Genomic DNA, 25,338 nt, shown 5'->3' with positions numbered 1-25,338 from the left:
AAAGATTTGAAGATCTGCATCATAAATCAAGAATAGCCTAGTATGGAAAAGGAAGGAGAGAATGAGAAAGTTCTTAGGAATTAAAATGGTTGTCAAAATAAAAATTTAATAGTATTGGAATAAGTAACACATTTTCCCTAAAAAGATCATTAGAAAAAAGATACAGTGTTAGTCTAGAAAAATCTAAATACCTGAAAAAATTTAAGAAGGAAAAAATCAGGGAAAAAATGGAGGAAAAAGAAATTATAGAAGAATGATAGTTCAGGTAACTCAGAGGTACATGTCTTTTTACTGAAAAAATACTAAGCGTAGTGAATTTAAACAAGTGTCTGTGTCTCTCACATGAACACTACAAACCCTTGAAAGATTTTGAATACTAAAGATAATAGCCTAAAAGCTTCCAGAGAAGGAAAACTGAAGCTACCTAAGAAGGAATGAGAATTAGATTGGCATCTATTTTGTCCTCAGCAAAAATGTATGTTAGAAGATACTGAAGCAGACCTTCAAAGGTCTGAATAGAAAGGTTTTTGAATACAGAATTCTGTATCCAAACAAATAGAAAATGGAAATAGATATTTCAGTTATGGAACAATTTACTTGTACTTAACCTCTACATTTTTATGAAATTACTTAGTATTCTTTGGAGAGAATAAAACATCTAGTAAGGATTACAGCCTAGGAATGCAATGAGAAAAAAAATCCTCGGATGTTAGCTATGCATGAAAAACATTAGACATCCTGCATTAGAACAGGATGCCAAAGGATCAGAAGAATTCCTTGAAAGCAAAAGGAGATTCCTTTTAAACAGGATAATTAAGAGGCTGGATGATCCTCACCAAAAGAGGTAATGGTATATGCTTCGTTTTGTCAAATAAAAGCAGTTATTAGAAACACCAGGGAAAGTGAAGTTTTATAAGAACACGGTAATGCAAATACAAAAACTAAAATGTAGCATGATTGTAAGCAACTACCAGAGTGTAAAAGGATTTGATTTGACCTTGACCCTTGAAGTGGCACAAGTCTGGTGATAGGATTACATTTCTTACTCTTTGGATGTACTCTTATTCCTTGGTCCCACAGTGAATGATATTTATAGAAATATAATTTTGTAAGTGCTAGATACTCATTTTGAAATTTTAGAATCTATGTGTAAAATACAGAAAACAATGACTAAACTGTGTAAAGTTCAAAGTAATGTAACCAATTAGGATAAAAGAGGTGCACAAAAGTTGGGAGATAATTCCTCATATAAAAGTCAATAGATCTATCTACTAGTGTATCAAACTAAAGTATTGATAGAAATAAAAGCAATGTAAAATATTTACAGAGGGAGGGGGGACTAAAGTGGAATCACTCAACTAAGACACGGAGGTGAGAGTCCAGGGAAACCACGGCAGCTAGAGTTTACAGGACAGTGTACCATCGAGGAGAGGGCTGAACAGGTCAATACAGAAATTGGGTTCACAGGGACTGTTCACCAGAGTACTGATCAGCTCCTGTGTGAGGAAACCTGATGCCAGAAAAAGAACCACCTGAAAGAATTTTACACCAAAAGTAGTGCCTGTTCCCACCACCAAGACTGGAAAAACACATAATTCATTAGGCGTTGGGGAGAGTACTAAAAAAGTCATGCTTCATTAGTGGGGAATAATTATCCCTAGCCTAAATACAGTTCTAGTCCCACCAAACAAATGTTAAAAATAAGACCAGAAAGGACCAGTTTCCAAATTACATCTTAGAACTACATCAAAGCTCCAAAAATTTTGTTGGAATACGAAAATATCCAGCAATTTACGATGTAAAATTCACAATGTCTAGCATCTAATCAATGATTACCAGGCATGAAAAAAGAAAAAAATGCAATTCAAATGGGGTGAATAATCATTGAAACCAACCCAGAAGAAAGATGTTAGAATTAGCAGAGAAGGATATTAAAAGCTAATGTATGCCATAGATTCAAAAAGTTAAGTAGAGAAATGGAAGATCTAAAATCCCAATTTAACTTTTTGAGTTGAAAAATACAGCATCTGGAATGAGAAACTGGTTTGGTTCCATGGCAGATTAGACATTGCAGAAGATTAGTGAATTTGAAGCATAGTAATAGAAAGTATCCAACATGAAACAGGGAAATTTTGTTTTCAAATGAACAGTATCAGTGATCTATCAGAATTTCAAGTGGCCTAATATACTTGTAATTTGAATTCCTAAAAGAGATGGGAGGATATATTTGAAAAAATTAACGACCAAAATTTTCCCAAGTGGATGAATACTATAAATGCACAGACTGAAGCTCAGTGAACAGCCAAGAACAGGAAATACGAAAAAAAATATACCAGGCACATCCTAATAAAAATTTTTTAAACCAGTGAAAACTAAAAGCAATCGTATGGCGGGGGGTGCGGTAGGAGGAGATGTTACAGAACAGGGATAAAGGTGATGGCAGATAACTTGGTAGAGACAAGGCAAGTAAGAAGTACTGGAGTAACATCTTTAAACACTAACCCCCCCCAAAAAAAAACCTGTCAAGCTAGAATGCTGTACCAGTTCTTGTCCCTCAAAAACCAAGGTGAAATACAGACTTTTTGAAACATACTAAAGCTGAAAATTCATCAGCAGCATCCCCTCCCTACAAGAAATATTAAAGGAAGTCATTCAAGCACAAGGAAAATAGGACCACGTGGAAACCCGGATCGGCTGGAGAAATGTAGAGCACAGCAGTGACAACTGCATATGCATTTTTTTTTCCCCAAACAAAACAGCCTGTCATTTTTTAGAGCCAGGCTGTTCTTACGACACTACAAAACTGTGGTAGAGTTAAGATACGATTTTTCCTGGTTTCTGCTTGGAATAAGATAAGGATCATTGCATCCCGTGGTATTGCCTCCTTAACAAAAACATCTAGAAAGTCATTTCTGTGACTTTCACCACCAGTTTGTTAGTGATTTGCACCCCTTCACGGACCTGGAGTATAGTGGTGGGAAGCGCATTTTCTTAATCTTTTTTGTTGTCGCTAACTTGTTTCTGTGATTTTGAAATGGACACATTATCTCTTCACTTCAAGATACAAACTTTAAAATACTGGTTCACCAAGTTTCTGGGACCACCAGTCTGTTCTGTTAGTCATTTTGTCTAATCTTGTACCAGTACCACACTGTCTTGATTACTATAGCTTTTTTTTTTTTAATTGTTATGTTAGTCACCATACAGTGCATCATTAGTTTGACGTAGTGTTCCATGATCATTGTTTGCGTATAACACCCAGTGCTCCGTGCAATACGTGCCCTCCTTAATACCCTTCACTGGGCTAGCCCATCCCCCTGCCACTCTCCCCTCTAAAACCCTCAGTTTGTAGTAAGACTTGGGATCTGGTAGGATGAGTCCTGCCACCTTATTCTTCAGGAGTGTCTTAGCTGCTCTTGGCCCATTGCTGTTCTATACACATTTTAGAGTCTGAAAGTTTCTGCAAAATAAAGGTGAATTTGTGGTTTATGAGTTGTATAATCCTCACATAAGAGTGGAGGCAAAAATGTCTGCTTAAGCTACTTCTTAGGTGCAAATAAATAGTGTATGTGTACTATTAGCTTCTTTATCCTAAGTTTGTCTTTTTCAAGATTTTCACAGGGTTCTTAATTTCAGGTTCACATGGTTTTTCTGATTACTTTCAAAACTTTAGTTGGGGTCACCTGTATGTGTCTTCATTGTTTATTTGAGGGATGTTTTTCATTTGATTGTTGTGACAGTTTTGCCTCTGCTCTTAATCACAAAGAAAAATCTGACAAATACAAACGTGGCCCAAAGTACCTTGGAGCATGATGGGGTGGCAAAGATGTCTAAGGCTTTAAATCATGCAGAGTGTAACCCACACATGCTCAGGTAAGTCCCAGCTGTTTCCTGTGGAGACTGTCTCCAGGGAAAAGATGGTCAGAGTCTGTTGTATCAGCAGCTCATGCTGACTGTGTCCTCTGGGGATTGTAGTGGGTCACTCCCCTCCCCTTGTTCCTCCCTCCAGTGAATTGGCCAGTAAAGCCTGGTGGATAATAGATAAAGAGTATAAGTCGATGAGACCTGGAATCCTCTCAGATTCCAGGATCCTTATTCTCTTCACCCAAATCCTAAATTTCAAAATTTGACTGAGCCTTCAGATGCTCTCATACATGTATGCAGATAAGATCCAGGATGGTAATGAGTTCTCTATCCCCCTGGGATCTCAGAACCACAAATAAAAAGAAACGCAAGAATTCCACAGAAGTACCCTGAAGGTTTTCCCGAATTCAACACAGATGAATCAGTCCGTTCAGATACACATACATTCATGGTTACGTATAAAAACTCATTCTCTTTTGAAGAGACCAGATGATGGCAATTATCTGTGGTAAAACACTGTTTTACAGGAAAGATGGTTTGGATTTGCATTAGCCTATTCCTTGGCTGGGCAGTGGGGTGTTCCTGGCATTCCACTGGAGGCAGGAACCAACTGTGGGGTGAGGAGAGTAACATAAGATCAGGGGACAGACAGCTCCTCGGTGCTTTTTCTAGGCTGTGAGAAGGGTTAGTTGGTAAAAACAAAAATAAACCCTACAGTTTTGTTTGGATGCTATAAGGGTCTGACTTCTATTGAAGATTAATATAATTATGAAAGGCAAGGATATTGGTTGTGAACTTACTGATTTGAAGACCTCTGAATGTATTCTCTTGGAATGATCCTGAATACAGATGGAAATGAAGCTTTATCTTTAACAAGCCAGGACTGAAGCCTCGTGAAGACGCATGTTCTGCTCTCTCAACAGCACTATCAGCCAAATAGACTGTAGTTGCTCTGTGTTGTTACCCGTGGCGTTCAACTGTCAGAACATCTGGGGTTTGGTCCTGCTTATGCCCTTTGAACCTTGAAAAAGACTCTTTAAAATCATTCTCTCTAACATGCTTGTCTGAACTTTGAAAGGATCAAGTAAGTTAATGTTCTAGCCCTTTGAAAGAGTATAAAGTGGTATTATTTACCAGTGGACATGAATCAAGAGCTACAGTAGAAGAAGCTTTAACCCTTAACCTACTTCAGTTAGGAAGGGAGATTTGAAAGGATGTCTGGTCACAACCCAATTAAAAGGATTCTCAAGTGTCAAGTCACTTCAATCTCTCCTTTATGTCCCTGTCTTTTTATTGTGCCTGCCATGGCCTTAGTTAACACATTCATCTCTTGATTCATTTGCTCTCATCCAGCCACCCCCCAAAAATTTGCTTTCCCAGTTTCCATTATCTTTCACACTGGCCACCAGTTATTCTCCAGAATTTAATTACAAAATTCCTGTTCCAGTAGCTCCTTAGGGGACTACAAGATGAATCACATTCTCTCCGTGGTATATAAGGCTTCTTCCAGTCTACCTCCCAGCAAATATAAGCACTAAGTTTGTATAATGCCTGACACATAGGATTTAATATATCTAGTGTAATGATTTATATAATAGTAGTAATGTTATAATTATAAATATGTAGACTGTATATACATTATATTAAATATAAATATTTTAAATAATATATATAACATTTTTTATATATCTCCATTTATAGCCCCTTTCCTCTCTGTGAAGAATAAGAGATGGGACTGAAAATTCCAAGCTTCTAAGCATGGCTTGGTCTTTCTGGTGACCCCCCCCCCCCCCAGAAGCCCACGAAGAGTCACCTCTTAGAACATTGCTATCACCTAAGAAGGAATCCAAGGGATTTAGGAACTCCGTTTGAAACCAGGGTCAAAGGCCAAATATTAAAACAAGGATGCTTCTAGTGCTTTTATCACTTAGGAATTGAAAAGGATTTTAGGAGCGCTGTGTCAGGAACTAGGGACAGAGACCAATATATACTTTTCTATCCTCACATTCATCATTTACTACACTTAAATCCCTGTATTATTAATTCTTGGCAGACTTACTATTTCTTTGTCTAAAAGGTATAAAAACTTCCTTCTCTGGTCACTTTTTCAGGTCTTCATCCTTTTGTGAAGCCCCACCCCGTGTACATGTAGAAATGTTGTAACATTTTTATGCTTTTCTCCTGCTAATCTTCTATCAATAATTCTTCAGTCCAGCCAGAGACCCTAAGAGGGTAAAGGAGGGTTTTTTCTTCCCTTACACTAACATCTTCAGTACAGTGTTGACTAGAAGCAATGATAGCAGACATTCTGGTCTTGTTCTAATTTTGAAAGGAAGCTCTATTAATTCACTAGGCTCTGTAAGGAGGTACCACAAATTGGGTGGCTTAAATAATAGGAATTTATTGTCTCACAGTTCTGGAGGCTAGAAGTCCAAGATCAAAGTGCCAGCAGGATTGGTTCCTCCTGAGATTGTGTGGGGAAACTGCTCCATGCCTCTCCTGTAGCTTCTGGTGGTTTACTGGCAACCTTTGGTGTTACTAGGCTCTAGACCCATCACCCTGACCTCTGCCTTCATGTTCATATGGTGTTCTCACTGTGTGTCTTCCTCTGTATCCACATTTCCCTTTTTTTCTAAGGACACCAGTTACATTGGATTAGGACTCACTCTAATGGCCTCATATTAACTAATTACATCTACAGTGACCCCATTTCCAAATAAGGTCACATTCTGAGATACTGGTTAGGACTTCAACATGTTAATATTTGTGGGACACAGTTCAACTCATGAGCAGCTCTGACACTTTGCTATTAAATATGTTTGCCATGATAACCTTTATTAAGTTCTTTTCCATTTCCAGCTTGCTTAAAAGCTGTTATCTTAGACGTTAACCTTTATTCAATGTTTTTATATACTTAATAAGATTTAATATATGGCTTTTCTTCTTTAATTTGATCGTGGGTGATTTATTCTAATAGCTTTTCCATTTTAGTCCATGCCTAAATTTTCAGAATAAACCCAAATTGATCATGATTTTTAATACATTCCTATATTCAGTCTGCTAATATTTTAGAAGATAGTTTCTGCATCTTTGCTCATAAAAAAGATTGGTCTATACAGTTTGTTGTTATTGGACTGTCTTTGCTTTTTATATTGTTAGAATAGCCTCATATAGTAAGGTGGGAACTATAACAGAGATCGTTGGTTGTTTCAGTTTGGGATGATGAAAATGTTCTGGAGATGGTTGGTGGTGATGGTTGCACAACAGTATGATTGTACTTAATGCCACTGAATGAATACACTTAAAGATGGTTAAAATGGTAAATTTTATGTCATGTATGTTTTACCACACACACACACACACACACACACACACACACACAAACCAAACCCACAGCTAACATCATGCTCAGTGATGAAAGACTAAAAGCTTTCCTCTTAAGATCAGGGACAAAACAAGGATGTTTGTTCTTGCCATCCCTGTTCAATATTGTACTGGAGGTTCTAGGCAGGGCAATTATGAAAGAAAAAATAAAAGGCATCCAGATTGGAAAGAAAAAATGAAACTGCCTCTATTTAAAGATGACATGATCTTATATATAGGAAATCCTAAAGAATACACACACACACACATACCCCTACCTAACAGAGCTAATAAATTCAGGATGGTTTCAGAAGATAAGATCAATGCATAAAAACCACTTGTATTTCTTTACACTAACAAGGAACAACCTGAAAATGAAATTTAGAAAACAGTTTCATTTACAATAGTATCAAAAAAGAATACTTAGGAATTATTTTTTACAGAGAAGTGCATGACTTGTACACTATAAACCACAAAACGTTGTAAGAAATTAAGGAAGACAAATAAATGGAAAGACATCCCATTTTCATGGATTGGAAGACAAGATGGCAGTACTCCCCCAGATTGATCTACAAGTTCAACGCAGTCCCAATCAAAATCCCAACTGCCTTGTGTTTGTTTGTTTTTTAAGAAATGGACAAGCTGATTCTAAAAATCATATGGACAGTCTTTAAAAAAATAAGGGTGGGGGAGTCACATTTCCGTATTTCAAGCCTACTGCAAATCTACAATAATCGAGATAGTGTGGTACTAGCATAAGAATAAACATATAGACCAATGGAATAGAATTAAGAGTTCATAAATAAACTCATACAACTATGGCCAATTGATTTTCAACAAAAGTCCCAAGATTATTCAGTGGGGAAAAGACCATTTCCACAAATTGTGCTAGGAAAACTGGAAATCCCCATGCAAAAGAATGAAGTTGGATCCTTGCCTTACACCGTATGCAAGAATTAACTCAAAGTGGATAAAGGCCCTAAATGTAAGAGTTTAAATTAGAAAACTCTTAAAACACAGGTGTAAATCTTTGTGACTCCATATTATGCCATAGTTTCTTAGATATGACCCCAAAAGCACAAGCAACAAAATAAAAAATAGATAATTTGAACTATACCAAAGTGGAAAACTTTTATGTGTCAATGTATATATCAAAAGAGTGAAAAAATTCACAGAGTGGAAGAAAATATTTATAGACTATAATTTGATAAAGGTCTAGTAGCCAGAATACATAAAGAATTCTTATAACCTAAAAATAAAAACAACCCAATTAAAAATGGACAAAGGTAGTAAATAGACATTTCTCCAGTGAAGACATGCAAATGGCCAGTAAGCCCATGAAAAGATACTCAACATCATTAGTCATTAGAGAAATTCGAATCAAAACCACAATGAGATACAACCTCATACCTACTAGGACTGCTGTAATAAAAAAGACAGACAATACAAGTGTAAGTAAGAATGTGGAGAAATTGGAACATTGCTGATAAGAATGTAATATGGTGAATTTGCTTTGGAAAGCAGTTGGATGGTTCCTCACAAAGTTAAACATAGAATTACCACATGACCCAGCAATTCCACTCCTAGATATATATCTAAGAGAACTGAAAATATAAGTTCCAACAAAAACTGGTACATGAATATTCATAACAGTTACTCATAATACTCAAACAGTGGGAACAACCCAAATGCCCATCAGCTGATGCATGGATGAACAAAATATGGTATACTCATACAATGCAACATTATTTGACCACAAAAACAAATGCTATACATATGGATGAATCTTGAAAATGTTGTGCCAAGTGAAAGAAGCCAGACACAAACTATCATGGATTATATAATTAAATGGGTAAATGTGGTCAGAAGGCACAAACTCCCAGTTATAAATAAGTCCTGGGAATGTAATATACATCATGGTAACTATAGTTTAAAAAAAAAAAAGATACCAGTGGATAAAGTTCAGTGCTGCCAGAGCAGCTGGATATTGTGGGAGAATACCCAGAAAGGAGGCATCTGCAGAGAGGAAATCCCCTAAATCTGCCTATGAAATCCCCTCCAATCCTTGGATGACCCCTAACTGCGTGTCTACTGGGTGAGACTCCAAGGAGTCCAGTGGAAAGCAACAGCTCAAAGGCAGGAAGCGAAGCGCAGATATTTCAGCTGCTGCCTCGCCTGCTTCAAGAGAGACGAGATTTGTAGTTTGATTTTCACAAACTCAGAGGGGGTTGGTAAATGTCTTAGACTGTCCACTGAAATCCCATGGGGCCGTACCTTAGAATACAATGCTGGGACACTCTAATAATAATGGGGAAACTTAAACTCACCATAACAAAGGTTGAACCAAAACTACACAAATACAAGGTCAAGTTCAAGCTATTAATTTGACTGCCTGCTAATACAAAAATCAACATTCTTCAGAGGATAAAAGAATCCAGAATCTGTATCATATGTCATCCCCAATGTCCATTATAGAGTTTTAAAAATACTAGACACACCTCAGCCCCAAATGTAACTCAGTATTAATAGAGAAGTCAAACAATGGCAGTAAATACCAACACCACCCAAATGGCGGGGGGGGGGGGGGGGGCAGAATTTGAAGCAGCTATTATAAATATCTACAAAAAGAGTTTAAGGAAAATAGATGCATGAATGAGGAATCTTAGAAAAGAAAATTATTTTAAAAAATAGAAATTCTAGAACTGAAAATAAAAAATTCAATGAGTGAGTTTAACAACAAATTGACAGTGTCCAAACAAAGGGTCAGTGAAGTCAAATATCAAGAGACAGCTCAGTCAAGGGACTGAGAAAAAAATATTGGAAAAAAAAAAAAGACTTATCAAACAATATTCAGGTGATGTAAGTAATTGGAGTTCCAGAAGGAGAGGAGAGAGAAAACAGGGTAGGAAAAATGTGATTAATTAATGGCAACAACAACAACAAAAATCCCTATGATGAGGGAACGGAAGACAAGCTGAGGACAAAGCAGAATCTGACACCCTGCAACCTCCCCCACCCCCAGCTCCTGGGTGGGATAAGTGATGTTCCTCCAGGAAGTTCCCAACTATCTTCAGGTTAATTCCTTGCTAGAGAGAAAAACAACCTTAACTTGAAAATGGCAAGGCTTCCCGTATCCGTGAGTCTTTAACATATGAAAGTACTTTCTCAACCTCCCTGTTTCCTTACATCCCCCAACCCCATAGTATATAATCAGCCAGCCCTCACTACCCCCTGGCAATAGCTCCTTCTGCCCACGGGTCCTGTCCCAGTGCTTTAATAAACCACCATTTTGCTTCTCAAGAATTCTTTCTTGGTCATCGGCTTTGGACTCCACCCCACTGAACCACACCGATATTCCAAAACCACATCACCTACATTTTGTAAAGACAAAAAAATTCAGATTCAAAATCTCAGGAAACCACAATAAGGTAAATATGAACAAAACCATTCTGAGTCACATCACAATCAAACTACTGAAAAGAGAGAGAAAGAGAAAATATTGAAAGCAGCCAAAGATGATCAACAAATGACATACTGGAGAACAATGATTGGAGTTGTCATTGACTTCTCACCTGAAACCATGAAGGTCAGATGATTGTGGGGGGGGGGGGGGATCTTTAAAGTGCTGAAAAAAATCATTAATACAGAATTCTACATCCAATAGGATGAATGAAGATGAAATAACATATTTTCAGATAAATAAAATCATCTAAGAGAATTTATTGCCAGCAGACCTGCACAAGAAATGCTGAAGGAAATTCTTCAGGCTAAAGGGAAATAGACCTTCACAAATGAATGAAGAGGACAAACAGACAAATACAACAAACTGGTGGTTGCCAGAGAACAGGGGGATGGAGGGATGGATGAAATAGATAAAGAGGATTAAGAGTACACTTACCTTGACGAGCACTGTGAAATGCACAGAATTCTTGAATCCTTTTATTGTATACCTGAAACTAATATAGCACTGTATATTAAGTATACTTCAATTTAAAAAAAAATGAATGAAGAGGATCAGAAATGGTAAATAGACTATTTTTGTCTTCTTATTTTCTCTAAAAGAAAGAACACTTTAAAGCAAAAATTATAACATTACCTTCTGGTTTATAAAATATGTAGTTATAACATATATAACAAATACAGCATAAAGGATAGAGCAGGGGATAGTGGCAAATGACCTGTATGTTTACAAGTCATCTACATTTTATGTGAAGTTGTACGACATTATCTCTAAGTAGACTGTGAAAAGTTTAGTAGGTATATTGCAATACTTCTAGATACTACTCAAAATTAAGACAGAGGTAGAGCTAATTATCAGTAGAGAAAATGGAATTCTTAAAAAATACTTGAATATGTTAAAAGAAGACAGGAAGAACAAAGAACAAAAATCAAAAGGAGAATTTAAAAAAATGGTAGACCTAAGTCCAACCATATCAATTATTGTATTAAATATCTGTGGGCTAAACAGTTTAACTTAAAGGCAGAGATTGCCAGAATGAACAAAATAAGACCTAACTATATTCTGTCTACAAAAGCTGCACTTTAAATATAGAGATAGATTGAAAGTAATAGGATGGTAAAAGATAGAACCTGCAAATGAGCATAACATCAGATGAAATAGACTTCAACGCAAAATGTAGTAGCAAAGACAAGGAAGGACATTTTCATAACGATACAAGGTCAACTCATCAGAAAGACATCACACTCTTAAAATGTTTATGTTTCTAATAATAGAGTTTCAAAATCCACAGAGCAAAACTCAACAGAATTAAAGGGAGAAATAGACCATCTTGCAATCATAGTTGGAAGTTTTAATACTCCTCTCTTAACAACTGATAGAAAAACTACACAAAAAATCAGTAAAGACATAGATGATCTGAACATTATCAACCATGTTAACCCAATTGATATTTCTAGAACACTAAATGTGCAAAATAAATATTTTTAAAGGCACAGTATATTCACCTAAATAGACCATACGTTAGTCAATAAAGCAAGTCTCAATACCTTTAAAGGGAATACAGAGTTTCTCAGACCACAATAGGGTGGGGATGTGGCACTTGGGTACCCTAGAGAGCCAGTGAGGGGGTAAGTATGGATTCAGAGAGCAAGCACAAGCAGATGTGGGGGTAGGGGCAGAACATTAGGAAGAAGAGAGAGAGAGGGTGGGTGAGGGCACCAATAACCCACCCCAGAACCAAGCCTCATAGTCATTGGCTGCCACCTGCCCCCAGAGCTGGCAGGAGAGAGTGCGGCTATCAAACTGACCTAGACCTTAATTTTCAGGACAGGGCCCCAGGGCTTCCTGCTTGCCTTCCTTGTCTACCTGAGGAGTGGACAGCTTGTCCTCCCTGCTCTGGCCACAGAAGGAGAGCACCTAGCAAAGTGTGGAGTGCAGCCACTGCAAGGTAAGCTGCTTGGGTTGGGGGCTGGGATTCAGGTAGGGTTACTCTGTGCCAAGAGGGAGGGGGTGACCAAACCCTTTGTAAGGGCAGGAAGGGCCACAGCAGAATGTCCTGGGGGCTCAAGGGAAGGGCCTGCTCTGCCCCAATAGGGAGCCCCAATCCTGGATCTGACTATAGGTGACAGCCGAGGACAGTGACCCCAAAACCTTGCTTCCCACAGAGGAACTCTGTCGTGGGCTAGACTGAAGGGGGATGGGAGGGGCTGGAAGTTCAGGTCAGACTACAGCCACAGAACCAAGGGCCACCACAATGGCCCCGCAACATCTGTACTCAGTGACAGGACCCCATGGGGTTGAGGTCCTGCAGGGACCTCAGAGAGACTGCCTGACACCCAGTTGCAGGGCTGCCCTCATCATTCTGTTCCCCCAAAATCCTCAGGGCGAAAGGAGGAAAAGCTCAGGCCCCCAGCAAAGCCCTAGTGGAGTAGAGTAGGCAGCATTGTCAGGACAGTGACAAGAGACAGATGCTTTGTGCCCCGGACTCTTTCAACTCCAGGGCCCTGCTCCTTTCCCTCCCTTCCTCCCCTCCCCTCCCCTCCCCTCCCCTCCCCTCCCCTCCCCGCCCCTCTCCTCTCCTCTCCTCTCCTCTCCTCTCCTCTCCTCTCCTCTCCTCTCCTCTCCTCTCCGTTGTTGTTTTTAAGATTTGTATTTTATTTAAGCCAGAGAGAGAAAGCACAAGCAGGAGGAGCAGCAGGCCCCCAGCTGAGCAGGGAACCCAACACAGGGCTTGATCCCAGGACCCTGGGATCATGACCTGAGTAGAAGGCAGATACTTAGCCGACTGAGCCACCCAGGTGCCCCTCCTTTTCCTTTCTTACAAAGAAAATGGTGGCTTGGTTCAATGAAAGTCAAAGGGAAGGGCAGCTCTTTCTCTAGGTCAGGGTGGATACAAGGGGTCAGTACTTCCTAGTGGTGGGGTTTAGGGGAGAGGGGACACTCGTGTGCTGGCAGCATGAGAGAGGCAATACTGTACAGTGGTTAAGGTCAAGGGCACTAGACCATACCGTCTGGGGTTGAATCCTGGTTTCTCCACCTATGAGCTTGTAACCTTGGTAATCTCTCCACGCCTTGGTTCCCCCGTCTGTAAAATGGGAAAGATAACAGCATCTATTTTATGACCATTGTTGTTGGGACTCAACGGGGCTCTAGCACAGTTTTTTGGCAGTAGATATTATTATGGGCAGAGCACACAGATAGACCTAGATCCTCTATCCGAAGGGACAACTCAACCACACCCTGACTCAAATTCCAGGGCCTGGCTGACAATGGCCACAGTGCCCCATGACTCCCACCACCACTGGGAACTTTCACAGGGAGAGTCAGGGGTGGGGCCCTGCTCACCAGGGCCTTTCCAGCTGGGTGATTCTCGGAGAGCTCTGGGGCAGGGGTCACAGGGAGGCAGCCAGCCTCTGAGGGCCCATTGTTCTTCTCCTCTGAGCTGGGAAAGATGGCTTCTCCCCACCTCTCTTCCCCTGATGCCTAACTCTGCATGCTCAGGAGCAGACCAGAGATCAACAAACCCTGCCCATCTCTCCTTGCTCAGCTCACAAAGAGCTCTCAGTGTCTCACAATGGGCTGTGATGCCCAGCCTCCTGAGTTTATTGTCCCCAGTTCACAAATGAGGAAGTTGGGGCCCATAGGGAGGAAACGGTATATATGATGTCCCATATAGGGAAGTGTCTCAGTCAGGATTCGGTCTCCCACTCCTGCGTCCAGGACTACACACTCACAGGCACAACAAATTCACAGCCATGCATCGACAGCCCCCCACACTATAGCGCACAGCCTGGGGGGATACAGGTGGAGGGGCAATGGCCGGAACCCCCCTTGTCAGCAGCCTGGTGGTGATAGCTGTTTTGTTTTTGTTTTTCCTCTCTCTAGATGAGCTTCACATCTCAGGTAACTGGAGCAGAAGTCCCCAGCTTGTCTTATCTTCTCCCCAGGTGATGCCTGCTGCCCCAACAGGCCCAGGGTACAGCTGTGACCACGACTTGGCCTAATGATAAAGGGAAGGGGGAAGGGAAGCAGGAACCAAGGTGCCCTCCCTACTTGGTGCATTGCCAGAGAGCATGACCAAAGGCCACAGGGCTGTGCACATGACTGTGGTCTCCTGAAGTCAGAGGATGTGGAAGGGGAGAGACCTGAGTCCAGGGTGAACACCCAGGTTTTCCTGGGTTCAGGATGTGCAACTTCCAGTTTTAAAACCTGGAAAGTTCCAGGCGAACTGGGATGGGCTGGTCACCTGAGTCTTCCACAGTGTCCAGTCTGGTAAAATGAGACTCACCCAGGAATAAGAGAGGAGACTAGAGACGAAGGCTGGGAAGAAAAGAGTGTCAGGGATGGGAGAGACACAGCCACAGAGCGGTTGGCCTCTGCAGCTCGAGCTTGGGCAGCCCCACTCCTCATTACACGTGGATTCTTCCCATCCCAGTCAAGTCCGCTGGCGTCAAGCCCCTCCCTTCCAACAAAGATACCCAGAGACCTGGGGGGGGGGGGCACTTCCTTCTCCCAGGTCCTCTGCCAGCCTGGGATTGATCAGTGCTGAACAGGCCCTATTTTCACCCTCTTTCCATGGGGAACTGTCTCAGACCACATCTCCAGCACCGCCCAGGCTGTCTTTCCAAGTCCCCAGAGCGATCTGTTCCCAGGAGACAGGACAAACCGGAACTGAAGGGGCTTCTTAATTCCTTATAGAGGAAAGGGAGGTAAAGGTGACCAGACACAGAGCTGTGTGCACTCTGGCAACATAGAACCTCAGCCTCAGTTTCCTTAACCTGCAAGCAGGGTCACTGTGCGTCTCTTGTGGAGCTGTACTAAGCATAAAATGTGCAGCTGCTCCATAGATGCTTGCTGCCCAGGCCATTGGAGAGCACTCAGTCTTGGGAGGAGATGACTGTAGTAGGCCCAGATGTCACTCGGGTTTCTGTTTCTTCAGGACTCTGCTCAACTCGGGTACATGCAAGTCCCCAGGGTTGCCTCCAAGGAATGGCAAGATGGGAGATGGTTGAGGAAGGGGTTGCTGGGGGTGGGGGCAAGAGAATGGAAAGGCTGGAATTTAGGATAAGAAGAAAACGTTGGTTGAGGAGGCAGTCCCAGTTGCTGGGAACTGAGGGGTTCTTAGTGGTGGCTCGGGGCAGGATTTATCCCTGATGTCCTGGCCTCTGGAGTTCATCACACAGAGGCACAGGTGGGTGAGTGAAGCCTAGCCCCAGGCCAGGTCTCCTTGAGCCTGGGGAGGCCCAGGTGACCTGATGCCCAGGGGAAGAAGCCGGCTCCCCCTTCATCCCGGCCTGCGCAAAGGCCCAGCGGTCTGGTCCCTGTTTCCTCTTAGGCCCTGACGGGGGCAGTCAGCACCATTAAGTTCTTCCCCTCTGAGGCTTTCCTGGGTCGGCACTTCAAGGCCATGGAGTTGGAGGGCAAGGAGCCTGAGCCCGGAGACCTCTTTCTGTTCAGGCTGTTGTCCCCCACTGGATGCTGGTGCAGGGCCCACGTGGGCATGTACTGTGGCCATGGGGAGATAATCCACTTCGAAGGTGAGCATCTCCGGCTGAAACACCGGCCCTAGTCTGCAAAGAGAGGCTGCCCATCCGAGCCCAGTGGGTAGGGCACACGAGAATGAAAACTGCAGGTCCCAGGCTGGAGGTGAGGGTCTCTGAAGAAGGGCGCTTGGGCACGCAGGGTAGGGGGCTCAGGGCCCCCAGGTCCTGGGAGATTTGGGTGCAGGATGACCAGGCCAGGGTCACAGGACCTAACCCGGCTCTGATCTGCACCCGTTGGGCAATCCCTGCAAGCAGGAATGTCGCCAGCCAAGGGCCTCACGCGTGTCTGCGCTCCTGCGAAGGCATTGTATCCAAACGGGCAGCGACTGCTGCTGCGCTCTCGCTCGCTGTGGCGTGTGCTGCGTAGACGTGGCGGCGTTGACCGCGCGGCGCTAGAGCGCCGCGTGCACGAGGCCATGGACGCAGACCCACCCCCCTATCACCCCGCGCGCAGCAACTGCGTGCACTTTGCGCTGCATCTGCTGGGCCACGGGCCCACCCTGGACCCCCCCTACGAATAGACAGAAGTCCTATTAGTTTGGTGAGTGCGGCTCAGTTACCCACGCACAACCCCACCCCACCTCCCACTCCGTCTCCGCCTTGGGAGCCAGTTAACAAATGCAGCTAGCCAATGTGCTGCAAAATTCATACGTTCCCTCCCCGCCCAGGCCTTGTTCCTCAAACTCAAGATCCACTTTACCCTGCAAGACTCAAAGCAACCAGAAGCAAACTAGGCCTGCCGACTTGTCGAGGTTGCACTTCTCTGAAACTCTTTCCGGCCTCCTCCAGGAAGGCCCCAGTTCACAGATCTTGAGCACGTCTCTTTCCTTCAGCCTGTGAACTTCCAAACCCAGGCGCTGCCCTGGTCCTTGTTAACCCCCATTCCCATTCCCCCAGTGGAACCTACGTATGGAGCCATCTTTCTGGGCCCTGTCCGTTTACACCCAGGCCCACAAATTCTGGTTCTGGAGATATTGGGATCCTAGTCTATAGATCAAGACTCAGCTCTATGAACTCTGGCTCTCCAAGTCAAGCCCTCCTCACCTCCTAATCCATGCCCAGCCAAGAGACTTCAGCCATCCAACCTGATGCCCCAAACTCGGGCCCAACTAGATCCCACCCCTTTCCCCAAACCTGCTCACTACTTTCTCTCTAGATCAGGCCGTCCTTCCTTGGGAGTACTTCGAGCCTTGGGAGCTGAGCTGGAGGCCTCACGTGATCTAGGAGTCCTGGCTGTCACACCAGACCTTAACCCAGCCTCTCTCTTCCCTCTCTCCTTCATAGGTGTAGGTGGATGTGAACTTAACTGTGGACTAGGTGTGATCTTAGGCCCTCCTGAGTGGGCATGGGGGCTTCAGAAATGGTCATTAAACTGTTTTACAAAGATGAATTCGGGGTTCACTATCCCTTCTATTTGGTCTCCATTTATCTGCCTGCAGCCTGCTGTAGGCTCCTCCCTTGGACCAGACGTCCTTACATTCTGTCACGTCCAGGAAGCCCCCTGGCTTCCTGGTGAGAAACCAAGACACCATCCAAGGGGCCCAGACTTTGTAGGAAAGATGGAGCTGGGGGAGGGACCATCCTTGGTCTCTGAATTGGGTCTCCAGGTGCTGCGCCTCCTTCCCGCTCTAGGAACCCCAGCGATGTAACACAGCCTCCTCTTCAGTCCCCTGTTTTCCTTCCACGGCGCGGGGGAGCATCCGTGGCTGTGTCTGGAATGAGAGGAGCCCCTAGAAGCCCTTCCATGGAGACTTTGTGGTCGGGAGGGTGAGGGAAGGCGCTCTGCTTCTCCCAGAAGGTTGTCCCACCCTCAGTCCAGAGGCCACCACCCACCCCCGGACCCGGAGGTGCATCAAGCTCCTCTCTAGGACTGGAGGCTCCCCAACCGGTAGGGGGAAGGGGACGGGGATCTCCGCGGGATGCGGGCGGGGCCAGATCCTGCGGCAAGCCCCGCCCCCTCCGCGGACACGCCCTCCGCTCCGCAGGCGCCGGTGCCTTTAAGAGCCTCACGGCGCGGCCCTGATTGATAAATCCGCACGCTGCCTCGGCTCGCGCGGATTGCGGCCTCTGCGGGGCCCGGCCTGCGCTCGCTTCCTCGGCCCCAGCCTCCGCCCCGGCGAAGAGCTCTCCCCTGCCGCCCCATGTCGGCCGCTCCGGCCTACGGCGAGGACAAGGGCGGCTCCGCCGGCCCCGGGGAGCCCGAGTATGGCCACGACCCGGCGAGCGGCGGCATCTTCTCCTCCGACTACAAGCGGTGAGGGAGCCCGCGGTGCGCCGGCACCATGGACAGCGCCCCGGCTCGCGGACCGGAAGCCCTGCCCCCTCCCGCGGTGGCCGAGCCGGGCGCCCCCAGTCCCCCGCTCCGGCGCCCCGCGCCATGGCCCAGCCGGGACCCGGGGAGGGGCTGCAGGCCGGCGGGGGAGGGCCCGACCCTCTCGGCCCGGGCGTGCCTGCAGTCTGTGGGTTTGCACTACAGGTTCCCGCCTTCTTCGCGCCGGGCGAGCTGGCTCCAGAAGATCGCGGGGGAGGGGTCAGCGTCCGTGAGCTCGAGCCTGGGGCCTGTCTGGGAAGGCCGGCCCTGCCTGTGCCCTCGGAACCTCCCAGGCCCGGCCCCTCCCCATTTTCCTCATTCTGGCCCCACGCTTGCGCCCCCATCTCCCATCTGGCCGGCGCTCACACACTCCTGCTTCCCACCTTGCCCCTAGAGTTCAGCCCCACCTGGACTTCCCACTCTTCTCCTCCACCTTTGGCTCACTCGTTGGTTCTTTCGTTTATTTGTAAATCCTGAAACAAGCATCTGTAAGGGGCTGCTGTATCCATTCTCATACTAGTCACTGTGAATACAGGCGTGAACCTGATCGTCCTCTAGTTGCTCTAGGGGGGAGCACAGAGGAAGAATCCGTGTTGTGGGAGTGTCGGAGGGATTCGAGGAGCTGGTCCCTGGCCCTGGAGGACAGGGTCAGGGGAGAGGGAAGGATGTTCCATGCAGAGGAAGGAGCTTGTAGGGAGGTGGGGAGATGGAGAGCCAGGTCACAGGTTTTGTGGGTGCTAGTATGGTATGGCCCGAATCGCTGTGCAAGCCCCTGGTGTGACCAGAAATGAGGGTGGGAAGATGCCAAGGCGCTGAAGGGTTCTGAGCAGGTGATATCACATTTGCATTTTAGAAGGATTCTAGGCTGGATTGTGGAGAAGAGATGGGGTTGTGCTGGTTTGAGCAGGAGACAAGGGAGGGGGCGGGTGTTGAAGTTGGGAGTGGGGGACATGAGGGTGGTCTAGACTCTGAGAGGGGCAGAGGATTTGAGGGCTATTGAGGTGGTAGAAGTCACAGACCTGATGATTAACTGGGGGGAGAAGATAAGGGTAATACTCAGGCTACTATTTCTTGCAACTGGATATATGGTAGTGCCATACAGTGTGACTGGAAATAAAGACGTTACAAGCCAATTGGTGAAAATAATGTTGAGCCCAGCTTTTGACAGGCTGAGATTGTAAACTCTGAGGGATATTCAAGCCTAGGAGGTAGCTGGATTTTAGGATTTGGATACCAGGAGAGATTACTAACATGTATGTATTAATCAAAGCCACAGAAGGAAGTTAAGATAACCCAGGGGAGTAGATGAAAGAGTTCAGACAGTGCACAGAGATGAACCCTAAAGACACAGACATTAGGGATGACCAGAATGCAGGGAGAAAATGTTTCAAGGTAACTGAGAAAAAGTAAACCAAAGACAGGAGGAAAACAAAATGTGATTTCAAGAAGGAGGAGGCAATCAGCAAGGTCAACTCAAACAAGGGAAAGAAATCATGACCGTTAGTTTGACAAAGAGCAGGTCAACGCTGCCCTGCTCTACTCCCCAACTCCTGTCCTGGGGGACAAGTCTGGCAACATCAGAAGAGAGGGAGCTAGATTATTTTTCCCCAATATTCTATTATGAGCAATGTTAAACATACAAAAAAGTTGAGTGCATAATACAAGGAATACATGAATACCCTCCATCTAGATTCAACCACTGTTGACATGTGCCATATTTGCTAAATTTATATAACCCTCTAGCCATAAATAGTTTCGGCTAAACCATGTAAGTTCCAGACATCATGGCCCCTCAGCCCTAAATTCTTATCAGTGTCTAAAACCAGGTTAAAATGAGTAGAGGAGAAAATCAGATGTGAATAAATAAAACACAGGGAATGGGAAATTTGCTTTCCGGAAGTCTGTAAGGGGGAGAGAAAAAAGAGTTGCTGGAGGAGATCAAGAAGGTTTATGTTATTTGTGTTGTTATTTTTGTTTATTATCAGGATGGGAGAGCAAGTCTAACTGCTGATGGGAAGGAGCCAGTAGTGTGGGAGAGGCTGAAGGGAACTGAAGTTGCAGGGACCCCTGGGTGATGGGAGGGGAGGCGTACAGAGCTGGGTGGGAGGACTGTGCTGGCTTGGGGAGGATCGCTGCTCAGGGGGAGGAGGGCAGGAGGAGAGGAGAGGCAGGTGTTTGGAAGCTGTAGGGGATTTTATCTGAGGCCTTTCGTTTTCTGTGAGAAGCAGGTGGTGAAGCTCTAAGAGCAAGAGAGCAAGGCTGTGGGTGGGGATTTGAGGCACATCGAGGGGGTTTGAAATGCAGCGAATAAAGCCAACTACTCCTGGCAGGGTAGGGGCAGCACGGACAGGAGGGCCAGGGGTGTGAGTGAGAGAGTGGCTGAAGGGAAGGCGGGGGGGGGGGGGGGGGGGGGGGGGGGGGGGGGGGGGAGGGTGCTGGGCCAGGGAGGGAGGAAGTAGCGATCAGAGAAGGCTGATAGGAAGGAAGGAAGGAATCAAGGAACTGGTTCTGGGTTTGGGTCAGAGTGGGAAGGAGGTGTACAGGATTTCTGAGGAAGAACAGTTCTGGGGCGGCAGAGGTCCAGATGTGACAGGACAGTGGAGGTGAGGAGGGCAGCCCTCACCTCTGTCTGGATCAGCTCTCCCCTGACCCCCGTGCCCCCTGGCCGGAGACTGGGGTGGCTTAGTCCCCAGTCCCTACCTTCCTCCCCCCTCTTGAGTCCTGTCTCCGAGCAGTGAAAAGGAAACCAGAGCCTCCTTCCCTGCCAGTGTCTGGTTTCTGAGTTTCGGGGGCGGGCCGTCTAGGACAGCGACAGGCGTCCCTGGCTCCCCGGTCAGCTCAGTCTCCTCTCAGAGCAGGACCTGGTGCCCAATGCAGCGATTCCTGCAGCTCCCTGGGGCCGTGGGGAGGCCAGGGGGCAGAGGGGCCTGCGGGGCGGACCAGGAGGCTGCCAGCCCCGTGCTGGCCCCTGAAGGCGGCCCCCCACCCTGGTACCAGGCCTTGCAGCCTGAGGAGCTGCGGTGGCTGCAGGCCCCAGAGGAAGACACAGCCCCGGAAGCGTCCCTGGAAGGCCCTTGCCCAGAGCCTGGCCAGAGCCAGAGCCAGAGCCAGCCGCTAAGGTACAGAAGAACTCCCGGGGACCCTCACCCCGACGTCAGGCAGGCTAGCGGTGGGCAGCTGCTGCTCTCAGCTCAGCTCTTCCAAGCCCCGCCTCCTCAGGAGGAAGGGGGCTGGGATTTAGGGGCGGGGCGGGGGGGTTGTCGGGGCACAACGTGGGGGCTGAGGGTATGAGGGGGGTGAACTTAACTCCAGCAGCTCTCTGGGGAGCAGGATAGTGTAGTGGTCCCACCTTGGCCTCCCCCTCCCAGGTCCTGGCTGAAGTGCGCTCTGGGGGAGGTTCAGAGAGGACTACCGCACAGTCCCCCCCTCCCCCGTCTAGTGGATTGGGGTTCTGGTGGTGAGGAGAAGGAGGAAGAGGAAGGTGTGTATCAGGGGAGACGAGCACGTCCGGCCTCAGGGCCGCGTTCCGCTCCCTGGCTGGGCCCCTGGAGCATCCCTCAGGCCAGGCCAGGGGTCAGGGCAGAGTGAACGCGGTGTAAGGGGATCCGAGCTCCGGACGCTCCTGTTTCCTGGCTTCAGAGCGCGGCTGTCTGTCCCTCGCCTCCTCTCCCTCTAGGGCACACAAGCTGGTGCCGCGAAGATGGGGGACCCGGGGGTAGCATGTGATGGGCCTGCCTGGGCTCCGGGTGCTGTGTACCCACAACCCCTCCGCTCCCCCAGTCCCCCCTGCTCCGGGGCCCCGAGAGCAGGCACGAGGCCGGGATGGGGGGCGGGGTGTGGGCGATGCGGCGCAGCCCCGGGGCGGGGCACTTGACAGGGGCCTGTGGCATTTCTAGGAGGGGTGAGGACACCGCCGTGAGCAAGTCTGCTTTAGGGAACACCCAGAGTGAAAGGGGGCCGGGCAAACCCCGACTGCTCCCGGCGAGGTCGCCCCAGGCAGACCCGTCAGAAGGAGGCCTCGGAGGATCCGTGAGGCCGCGTGTATTTGATCCTAGAAGCCTGAGTTCACCCAGGAGACGGGTGGACACTGGGGAATGAGACCAGAGCGACAGTTTAGTCCGGAGGGTGTCTGTGTCCGTGGTGTGTGTTGGAGGGCACATGGGGGGGCACTGCGTGGGCTGTGCGTGTCCGATGAGGGCGTGGGGGAGGACGGAGGGGGCTCGTGGGGATGCGTGTGTGTTTGCGGGTGTCTGGGGATGGTGGGTGAGGTGTGTGTCGGTGGATATGTGGGCTTTTGTGTGGAGAGTGATTTTGTAGGAAGTGTTGGAATGTGAGGTATGTGTCTGCGACTGGGTTTCTGGGGGGGGTTGCAGGTGTGTGTCTGCAGGGAGTTTTTGTGGGTGTGTGTGGGTTTATGTATGAATTGTATGTGTCTGGGGGTGCAAGTGTGTCTGGGGTATGTGGATATATCTATGGGGTGTAGGCGTGAGGGTGTAGGTATGTCTTTGGGACATTGTTGTGTTTGTGGGGTGTAGGCATTTCTCTGGGGATATGGTTATGTCTGTGGGGTGCAGGTTTGTCTGGGAGTGTGGGTATGTCTGTGGGATACAGGTGAGTCTGTAGGGTACAGCTGTGTCTGTGGGGGTAGAGCTGTGTCTGTGGGGGTACAGGTGTGTCTGTGGGGGTGCAGGTATGTCTGTGGGGTGCTGGTGTGTCTGTAGGGTGCTGGTGTGTTTGTGGGAGGTTGTGGGGATGTCTGGGGTATAGGTGTGTCTGTGGAGGTACACGTGTGTCTGTGGGGTACAGGTGAGTCTGTGGGGTATAGGTATGTCTGTGGGGTACAGGTGAGTCTGTGGGGTATAGGTATGTCTGTGGGGATATCTGGGGTGCAGGTGTGTCGGTGGGGTACTGGTCTGTGTGGGTATGGGAGTGTCTGTGGGGTGCTGGTGTGTCTGGGGGATACAGGTATGTCTGCGGGGATGTCTGGGGTACAGGTGTGTCTGTGGGGATGTGGGGATGTCTGGGGTGCAGTGTGTCTGTGAGGGGCACAGGTGTGTCTGGAGGATACAGGTATGTCTGCGGGGATGTCTGGGGTATAGGTGTGTCTGTGGGGATGTGGGGATGTCTGGGGTGCAGTGTGTCTGTGGGGGGCACAGGTGTGTCTGGGGGTGTGGGGATGTCTGTGGACTGAGGTGTATCTGTGGGGGAGATATGGGAGTGTCTGGGGTCCGTGTTGGGTGTTGGGGTGCGTAGGTGTTTGTGGGGTGTGAGCTGACCGTGAGGTGTATGTATGGAGGAACCTGGCAGTTCAGTGGTGTGCGTTTGTCCACTGGGGATGGTGGTGCCCGGCTTTCATTCTCCCCGCAGCCCCAGTGCTGCCCAGGCCCGGCTGAACAGTTTGTCCCTCTTTCTCTACTCCGGTTGTCCTGAGCTCTGGCCCTTAGGATTTGACCACTTGGTTTGTGTCTGGGAGAGTGAGAAGATCCTCTGATTTGGGGGGCATCCCCCAAGTGAGGGAATTGTGGATCAACAGGGCTGGGGCTGGAGATCGTCTGCCTTCACGCGACAGCTAGCCAGGCCTCTGTGTTCTGGAAAGCATCATCTTTCTCCTCCGCTTTCCGTCAAAAAATCTGTTCAGGAAAGACACTTTCTAGAACCCTTGGAGGAACATCCATTTCCTAGCACAACTTCCGTCCTTTCTGAATGTATGTGGGCACGCAGGCTCTTCTGTAGAATGCAGCCCGAGGACCAGGCGTGTGTCATGTCAGTTCTTCTCTTCCTCTGAGCCTTCGTCGCTTCCTCGTCTCTCAGCACCAGCCTCACGTGTGCCTGTCTGTGACTATCGTCACGCTCTGCCCTGCTATCACTGCTCCCTCCGATTTCTGATTTTTTGTTGTTTCTAAATGTTTCACTGCTTTTTGATCTCTACTGTTGGTGATACCTTTCTAGACTGGGTTCTCCTGCCTGGGTCAACAGCTGTGGGTTATCAGAGTATCGTCCAGGAGATGAGAGAACTGTGCAGGACACACACACAGCTGCTCACCACATTTTGGAGCTGTTTTGGCAACACATGAGCCCATCAGTTGTCCCACAGCTGTATCAGCTCTGTATAGACACATTTTTTTTCGATGAGTTTATTAATAGTTCTCTGTTCACTTCTTCGACTGCCAGCCTCTAGACCTCTGAGTATGGTTGGGCAGGTTGTTCACTGCACAAGGGCACCTGGCCAAGGAATACCAGACTATACTCCACTCATGGAATGGGGAGCAACAGCCCAGGGCTACGTCTGCTTGGATGGTGGATATGCTTGCAGCAGCCCTGACAATGAATGCTGATATAGACCTTAAATTGATATCAGTACTTTATTTTGGATATTAAATTTTTATTTGCCATATCCCAAATATTTTCCTTTTGTTGGTATTATAGGCTGGATGGTGTCCCCTTCAAATTCCTATGTTGAAGTCCTAACCCCCAGTACCTCAGAAAATGACTGTATTTGGAGAAGGGGTCTTTAAAGAGGTGATTATGTTAAAATGAGGTCATTAGGGCCCTAATCTAATCTGATTGGTGTCCTTATAAGAGGAGGAAATTTGAACACAGGGACACGTAGAGGTAAGACCAGGTGCAGATACAGGAAGACAGCCATCTACAAGCCAAGGAGAGATGTCTCAGAACTGACACCATGGCAGACTTCTAGCCTCTAAAATTGTGAGAGAATAAATTTAGGTTGTGAAAGCCACCTGGTGTGTGGCATTTTGTCACAGCAACCCCAGCAAACAAATACAGTTGCCCTGTTT

At 47.0% G+C, this 25,338-nt stretch overlaps 1 protein-coding gene across 1 annotated transcript in view; it reads left to right on the top strand.

The window, feature by feature from the left end:
- The window catches only part of AP3B2 (adaptor related protein complex 3 subunit beta 2), a 60,115-nt gene that overhangs the window by 11,138 nt on the left and 23,639 nt on the right, over positions 1-25,338 (top strand). Inside the window, exon 3 of the mRNA XM_026510546.4 lies at positions 12,514-12,697. The gene's annotated coding sequence lies outside the window, so the exon portion shown is untranslated. The remainder of the gene's footprint in view (positions 1-12,513; positions 12,698-25,338) is intronic.

This window comes from Ursus arctos, unplaced genomic scaffold (genome assembly GCF_023065955.2).
Source record: "Ursus arctos isolate Adak ecotype North America unplaced genomic scaffold, UrsArc2.0 scaffold_28, whole genome shotgun sequence".
NCBI classification, from domain to species: domain Eukaryota; kingdom Metazoa; phylum Chordata; class Mammalia; order Carnivora; family Ursidae; genus Ursus; species Ursus arctos.
This window is presented reverse-complemented; position numbering and strand designations above follow the sequence as displayed.